Consider the following 7,943-nt stretch of genomic DNA (forward strand, 5'->3'; position numbering starts at 1 on the left):
AAGATGCAATATGACAGATTTTATATCACATTTTAAAATATTACATATATATATATGTAATATTTTAAAATGTGATATAAAATCTGTCATATTGCATCTTTTCAAATCTCTGTCATCGCATATATATACGAGATGACAGAGATAAAATGCAGCTTACTACACAAGGCGGCATTGTAAATACAAACAAAATGGGGACAGTTTTATTCTAACCCATGCGTTGTCTGAATCAGGTACATCACGAATTTTACACCAATTTATATTTTACACTCTATTCAAGTTGCTGGTGAAATAGTTCATCTCGTACTTTTCCACCTTATGAGAAGGTTAAACATTACCTCTCGACGTGTCTGTGGTTTCGTTCCCAGAACTACTGGAGCAGTTACTTTTCCATTTGTTAATGATTTTACACAACCATAAAGCATTTGAAAAGGTTGGCACGTTCTTCATCGCCACAGGGCATGGTGATATACTGTTGTAGAAAGGAACTGCAGATGCTGGTTTAAACCGAAGATAGACACAAAATGCTGGAGTAACTCAGCGGGACAGGCAGTATCTCTGGATAGAAGGACTGAGGAAGGTTCTCTACTGAAGAAGCGTCACCCATTCCTTCTATCCAGAGATGCTGCCTTTCCAGCTGAGTTACTCCAGCATTTTGTGTCTATAGTGGTATACTGTGATCTGTTATTTAACATTTAGTATGTAGGTCGTGGATGTAATGCTGAGGCTTTACATGGTGATGGTCAGGCCACGTTTGGAATATTGTGAGCAGTTTTGCACCCCATATCCGAGGAAGGATGTGCTGGCATTGGAGAGGGTCGAATGAGGTTTACGAGAACGAACCCAGGGATGATTGGATTAACGTACGAGGAGCTTTTGAAGTCTCTAGGCCTGTACTCGCTGGAGTTTAGAAGGATGATTGGGGAGCTCATTTAAACCTTCCAAATAATGAGAGGCCTAGATAGAGAGGATGATTCCACTAGTGAGAGAATCTAGGACCAGAGGGCACAGCCTCAGAATAAAAGGTTGTACCAATAAAATGTCGATGAGGAGGAATTTCTTTAGCCAGAGGTTGGTGAATCTGTGGAATTCATCGCCACAGTCGATGGTGGAGGCTCAAGTCATTCAGTATTTTTAAAGCAGAGATGGAGAGGTTCTTGATTAGTAAGAGAGTCAAAGGTTATGGGTAGAAGGCAGGAGAATGGGGTTGAGAGGGAAAAATAAAGCAGCTAGGATTAAATGGTGGTGTAAACTCAATGGGCCAAATGGCCTAATTCTGCTCCTATGTCGCATGGTCTTATGGACAAGGAATCGCAACATCTGATGCATCATACTGGCTAGGAACAGGGGATTTAGGGAGGGTCATTCAGATCCTTGAGGCCTGTTCAAAGATTCAGACAGCGTCACCTATTCCTTTCTCCAGAGATGTTGCCCAACCTGCTGAGTCACTGCAGCTTTTTGTGTCCATCTTCAGTTAGATCATTTATTCACAAAATGCTGGAGTAACTCAGCAGGTCAGGTAGCATCTCGGGAGAGAAGGAATGGGTGACGTTTCGGGTCGAGACCCTTCTTCAGACTGATGTCGGGGGTGGGACAAAGGAAGGATATAGGTGGAGACAGGAAGATAGAGGGAGATCTTGGAAGGAGGAGGGGAAGGGAGGGACAGAGGAGCTATCTGAAGTTGGTGAAGTCGACGTTCATACCACCGGGCTGCAAACTGCTAGATCAGTTAGATCATGTTTGATCAATACCTGCTTTGATCGTACAGACCTTAATAGACTTGCCTATCCAAATATCTACTAACCACAGCCTCAAATAGCTTGTGGAGCTGGCAGAGTTCCATATTTCCACTGCCTCTTGTGAAGAACAGCATCCTGACACCACCATTGCACTGTAGACTATATCATCGAACCACTTGTCTACTGCTGACATACACCGAGCTTCGATTCATTCATCTTTCTATCTGCAATAGAAAATCCACACCACCCAATAATGCGGCTCACAAAGTTGGCACACATGCAAACTGGCTTTGAGCCTTGCCACGACAGACCAGGATGCCTATGTCTAACCATGAAACATCAAGGCTTCCTTCATTATAAAAATCGCTCACAATAACACTATTTTTAACCAAATGTCCTGCTTTCTAGATGGTGGGATTGTTGAAAGGAACTCTTACAAGGGGTGACAAGGTGGCGCAGCGCTAGAGCTACTGCCTTACAGCGCCAGAAACCCGTGGTTCGATCCTGACTATGGGTGCCATCTGTACATAGTTTGTACCTTCTCCCCATGACCGTGTGGATTTTCCCTGGGTGCTCTGGTTTCCTCGTGCACTCCAAAGACATACAGGTTTCGGAGGTTAATTGGCTTCAGTGAAACAAATCGTAAAATTGTCCCTCGTGTGTAGGATAGTGGTAGTATACGGGGATCGCTGGTCGGCGCGGACTCAGTGGGCGGCAAAGCGTGTTTCCACGCTGTATCTCTAAACTAAACTGAACTAAAATAAATTTACAATTATGTTTTAACAAAAACATTTGGATGGGTAAACATTGATAAGAAAGGCTTAGATGGATGTGGGCCAAATGCAGGCAAATGAGTCAAGCTCAGGTAGCCATCTTGGCTGGCAGAGATGAGTTGGGACATGTTTCTGTTCTCTTTGACTCTATGATCTAATGTCTGAAAGGGGAAATGAAAGTAAATTCAATCGTAACACTCAATTGTATCAACAACTGTAAAGGAATATTTACACAACTAATTGGGTTTTGGCATGAAGCTGGGGAAGAGAGAATAATTGGCTTGCACTTTCAAGGAGCCAGCACAGGTTCAGTGACCTGGTCAAAGGGAGAATTTTGGCACCAAATGCATTGTGTTCCCAAAATGGACAGAACCTGTCGACCTGACATTGTAAACATCTCTGCAGTAATCATCCGCCTCCACTAGGTGTCACACGGAGCTTAGCAACTGCTGCAAACTGACTAAAATTGTTCATTTAGGACACAAAGTGCTGGAGTAACTCAACGGAGTAACTCAGGCAGCATCTCTGGAGAACATGGATAGGTGACATTTTGCAGTCCGAAGAAGGGTCCTGACCCGAAATGTCATGTATTCCTTTTCTCCAGAGATGCTCTCTGACCCACTGAGTTACTCCAGTATTTTGTGTCTATCTTCGGTGTAAACCAACATCTGCAGTTCCTTCCTACACACTTATCCATCCATGTTCTCCAGAAATGCTGCCTGACCGACTGAGTTACTCCAGCACTTTTGTGTTTCTTTTGTGTATTAACCAGCATCTGCAAATCTTTGTTTCTACATTGTTCGGAGAGTTTGGAATGTTGTTTGGAGTATTGTGAGCAGTTTTGGGCCCCATATCTGAGGAAGGATGTGCTGGCATTGGAGACGATCCAGAGGAGGTTTACGAGAATGATCCCAGCAAATGACTTGGTTAAAATATGTTGAGCGTTTGATGACACTAGGCCTGTACTCACTAGAGTTTAGGAAGATGAAGGGTGATCTCATTGAAACTTACCAAATAGTGAAAGGCCTGGATAGAGTGGGTGTGGAGAGGATGTTTCCACTAGTGGGAGATCTAGGACCAGTGGCCATCACCTCACAATAAAAGGATGTACCTTTAGAAAGGAGATGAGGAGGAATTTCTTTAGTCAGAGGGTGGTGAATCTGTGGAATTCATTGCCACAGACAGCTGTGGAGGCCGTCAATGGATATTTTTAAGGCGGAGATTGACGTGTTATTGATTTTATTACGTTACCATGAGTTCAAATATCTAGATTAATGTAATAATATTATCATAATAACATAAAATTTACAGCAATGCAAACAAGGGTATTGGCCTCTATTTCTATTCCACAGGGCCTTCCTACCATGTCTGTTCATCAGCCCACAATCAACGAATCCTCCTTTAATTATTTTATGACTGATTGCCCGGTTATTAGGAAGTGTTTAGATGTGTGCTAGCAAATGTAAGTTAAAAATGTAGTTGTACAATAGATTCAAATCCCCCACAGGACTAGGGTGGCACATTGGAGCAGCGGTAGAGTTGCTGCCTTACAAAGCCACCCAGGTTTGATCTTTACTATGGGTGCTGTCTGTACGGAGAATGTACGTTCTCCCTGTGACCCCGTGGGTTTTCTCCGGGTGCTCACCAGTTTCCTCCCTCATCCCAAAAACGTGCAGGTTCGAACGTTAATTGGCCTCTGTAAATTGTCCCTAGCGTGTCGGACAGAACTAGATTGTTGGCCAGCATGGACTCGGTGGGCCGAAGGGCCCTTTTACCACGTTGTATCTCTCAACTAAACTAAGACTAGGACTGGGTGGTTTCAGTACTCACTGGCCGCGTTGGAAGGTTGTTAATTTGACCTTGCGTTGAGTGGTCATCTTGCAGCTGGTGCAGTAGTTGTTGATGCCCCGTTTTGCCTCAGTGCCTCGAGTGATCCCAGCCACTCTGCACTGCCCACAGCAGGGGAGGGTACGTTTCACGAGGACGGAACTGAGTGCAGCAGCGATGGCCTCGGCATTCATTCAGCCAGGACCTCTTTCATGGCTCTCAAAATCTGGATGGCCCCTTGAACGAGCACCTGGAGCGCTTCAAGGAGCCACAGCTCCTCCATCAGCAAGTGCCTTGAGGGATGAAAGAATAATGTATATAATAAAAACCCGCTTCCTGGGAGAGAATATCCTTACTGCACCATCAATCCAACTCTCAATAAAAAAATTAGACGTAACATCTGCATAGATATTTGGTTTACAGTTTAAATGTTTCACAGGAACAAACTAGGAACAATTGAGATTTCTATGAGATCGCAAATTCTGAATTGGGAAGTCTTTAGGAAGATAATTTTAACCTTACTGGCCAGGCAGGAGATCCCAGGGATCGGCAGTTTTACATCTCCGTTGGCCTCAATTGAGAGTGAAATCGGGCAGGAGCAATTTGTAACGCTTGGAAAAACATTCCCTGGCGCTCCACAGGAGTGTTGACAAACACAATGTGACACCCAGCGACGTTAGGAGATGCCGGCACAGGTGGCCAAGAGCTGGAGCAATGAGGAAAGGTTTAAGAGTTCATTAACGGAGGAGGCAGGGGAGATTTTGGGACAGGATTCCCAGAGTTTAGACCCTTGGAAGCTGAAGACAAGTCTATGAACAGTGGAGTGATGAAAATCGAGAGTGTGCATGGGATCAAAGTTGGAGGAGAGTAGGCCGGGTATAAAACCATCTCTAATTAGGGCGGCACGGTGGCGCAGCAGTAGAGTTGCTGCCTTACAGCACTTGCAGCACCAGAGACCCAAATTCGATCCCAACTACGGGTGCTGTCTCTACGTTCTCCCCGTGACCGCGTGGGTTTTCTCCGAGATCTTCGGTTTCCTTCCACACTCCAAAGACGTACAGGTTTGTAGGTTAATTGGCTTGGTATAAGTGTAAATTGTCCCTAGTGTGTGTAGGATAGTGTTAGTGTGCGGGGGACTGCTGGTCAGTGTGGACTCGGTGGGTCAAAGGGCCTGTTTCCGCGCTGTGTCTCAAAAACTAAAACTAAAACAAATGACCCGATGGGCAGGTTAGGTTAGTCTCCCTCATCTTCCTGTAATTCGTTTTCCACTGTCAGGTCTTTAAACAATTCTGAAGTGCTAGATACTTGGTGCCCGAGTACTGCTCAATCCTGGTTGTGCAATATGTCAATTTATACCTTATTATTAGATATTTTAATGTAAGACAACTGCTAAAAGTAGTGAACACGATGAATTAATGTGTGTTGTCTTTTCCTATCTTGAATTGATAATTGCTGTTAGATATTTTCATTGCGAAGAAATATTTTTGTACCGGTTTGGTGTTGCTTCCGTATTGCTGAACGGGGAACAAGGAGGTGGAATTAGCTGGCACGTGCAAATGTTCATGTATTAAAAAAAGAAACTAGCTCTGGACCTCGCTGTCTTCTTGTTGATTATTTTTATTCTTGTGCACCACAGACGTACAGTGACGCATTCCGTTCTAAAGCAACGAAGAGTTAGCAACTCTGTTTGGGTTCAAGTTGACACAGCTGGCAAATGGTGTTTGGATTCTTGATCGTTTCCAGCAAACTCGGAAACCTGAGAGATTCGAAGAATTGTTACATTCTTATTGTCATATAGCACGGCAACAGGCTTTTCAGCCCAGTTTGTCCATGCCAGCTCTTACCAGATCAATCCCATCAATTGTGTTCAATTACTTTTTCCCTCAGCCTTCAAAAATGCTTCTTCCTCAAAGTAGTAAATGCAGGAATAGTTTGGGTAAGTGCAGGAATAGATAGGTTAAATGCAGTCTTTTACCCAGAATAGGGGAATCAAGAACAAGAGGACATAGGTTTCAGGTGATGGGGGAAAGATTTAATAGAACCCTGAGGGGCAAAAAAGTGGTAAGTGCATGGAACAAGCTGTCGGAGGAGTGAGTTGAGGCTGGTACCAACACAGTGTTTAGGAACATTTATTCAAGTACATAATAGGACATGGAATAGGACAGGTTTAGAGGGATTTGGGGCAAACACAGACAGGTGGAACTAGCGTAGATGAGACATTTTGCTCAGCATGGGAAAGTTGGGACAAAGTATGACTCCATGAGTCTCTTGGGCCAGAAATGTGACTTGAAGCTTTTTGTCACTTCCCATCTTGTATTTTTGTCCGAACATTTCAATCTTTGGATCCCTCCTACCCACCAGTCTATGCACCATCTGCCATGGGAACAGCTTCCTTCAACTTACCCATTCTATATTTTGCACAGCTCGACTGAATGTTTCAACCATCTTTATTCCAAGGAGAACAGCCCAGTGTTTTTTAGATTTTAGTTTAGACACACATTTCAGTACAGAACGCCACAGGAGATTCTTTTTCCCTGTGGCTATCAAACTGTACAACTCCTTCCCTTCTGTTGTGGGGTAGACTGACTCCCCTCCCCACCTCCCCATCTTTGCACATTCCCAATCCTTTCCACTCGTCACTTTCATTTCATGTTTCATGTATCTTGTGTTTCATGACTGTTGGCAGATAAATTACCCTCCTGGGATAAATAAAGTCCTATCGTATCGTATCGTATCAGAATGGGAACAGGCTCTTCGGCCCACCGAGTCCGCACCAAACACGATCACCCGCACACTAGTTCTATCCTACACACCAGGGACAATTTACAGAAGCCAATTAACCTACAAACCTGTACGTCTTTGGAGTGTGGGAGGAAACCGGAGCAGCCGTTAAAAAAAACCCCACACGGTCACATGAAGAATGTATAAACTGCGTACAGACAGCACCCATTGTCAGGATCGAACCTGGTCTCTAGCACTGACAGGGAGCAACTCTACTGTTGCGTCACTGTGCCACCCCTGTACCAACTATCAAAAGCATCCTCTTGCATCAATCCCATTGTACTCTCTGCATATTTCCAAGAACTGCCCCTAGATTTTGCCACTCATATACACAGTTTATAGTGGCTTGTTAACTTGACAACTCATGTTTTTGTGGGAGGATACTGGATCATCTGGAGGAAACCCACAGGGAGAACATGCAAACTCCACACAGACAGCACTAGAGGTCAGAATTGGACGTAGGTCACTGTACGACAACAACTGTACCAACGCTCCCCACCGCTCAGTCCAATACTTATCCGACAATATGTGCAAATGTAGGTTATTCGGCCATTGTCTGCATTCCAAACATACTCTATTGGTTGTAGAGGCATTTGAAGGAAACAATGAAAAGCAACACAGAAACGCAAGTACGGTAAACCCTCGTTATAACGGACCATAAGAGGGGAATGATGTCCATTATTGTCCGCTACCACCGAGTAAGGGATTATTATTGTATAAGTAGTAGAAACAAGGAACCGCAGATGGTGGTTAATGCACAAAAGGATGCAAAGTGCTGGAGTAACGCAGTAGGTCAGAAAGCATCCCTGGAGAACATGGCTAGGTG

The sequence above is a fragment of the Rhinoraja longicauda genome, chromosome 36 (genome assembly GCF_053455715.1).
Source record: "Rhinoraja longicauda isolate Sanriku21f chromosome 36, sRhiLon1.1, whole genome shotgun sequence".
In the NCBI taxonomy this organism is placed as follows: Eukaryota; Metazoa; Chordata; class Chondrichthyes; order Rajiformes; family Arhynchobatidae; genus Rhinoraja; species Rhinoraja longicauda.